Raw genomic sequence first — 952 nt, 5'->3', positions numbered from 1 at the left:
CAACGTTGGCTCTCCTCTTGGACCCGGTGTCAGACTTGCCATGGGAGCCGGCGTCAGTGCCAATGTTGGCTCTACTCTTGGATCTGGACTTGCCATGGGAGCCGGCGTCGGTGCCAGCGTTGGTTCTACCCTCGGACCCGGTGTCGGCCTTGCCATGGGAGCCGGCGTTGGAGCCGACGTTGGCTCTGCCCTTGGATCTGAGGTCGACGTCGGCATGGGACTCGGCGCCGGAGCCGGCAGCGGCGCTCCTCTCCCGTCGGATGTCGGCGCAGGCGTCGGACTCGGCATCGGAACCGCTGTCAGAGCCAACATCAGCGCCGGCGTTGGCTCCGCTCTTGGATCTGGTGTCGGATTGGGTCTCGGAGCCAACGTTGGAGCCGGCACCGGCTCCGCACGAGGATCGGACGTCGGCACCGGCATCGGCCTCGCCGTCGGTGCCGGAGTTGGAGCCGCCGGCGCTTCCGGCGTTGGATCCGCCCTCGGCTTCGCCGTCGGAGCCGCGCTCGGGGCCAGCGTTGGACTCGGAACTGACGCCGGCGTCGGACTCGGCCTTGGGGCCGGCGCCGACTCCTCTCTTCCATCCGCCATCGGCGCCGGCGTCGGAACCAACGTGGCGAGCGGCGCCGGATCCATCCGAACCAACGCCGCCGGTCCCGCCGTGGGGCTGCCCGTGGGGGCCAACGTCGGCGTCGGTTTGGCCGTGGGCACCCGCTCGGCCTCGGATTTACCGGGAGGGACCGCGACCGAAACCTGGACGCCTCCCTACACCCCTCGGCAAGCTCCGCCCTTCGCTTTCGGACCCCCGGAACCCCCCTCGGAAAACGTCCCCGAAAAACTCCCCCCCAGCCCCGAAAGCCCCGGGGGGGGGATGGGGGTGACGGCGGGGACCCCCGGATCTCTCCTCACCCCGGAAACGTCGCCGCCGCCGCCGCCGCCGCCGCCGGCCCCCCCC

This window comes from Numida meleagris, unplaced genomic scaffold (assembly GCF_002078875.1).
Source record: "Numida meleagris isolate 19003 breed g44 Domestic line unplaced genomic scaffold, NumMel1.0 unplaced_Scaffold560, whole genome shotgun sequence".
In the NCBI taxonomy this organism is placed as follows: Eukaryota; Metazoa; Chordata; class Aves; order Galliformes; family Numididae; genus Numida; species Numida meleagris.
The sequence above is the reverse complement of the archived record's forward strand: the minus strand, read 5'-3'. Positions refer to the sequence as shown.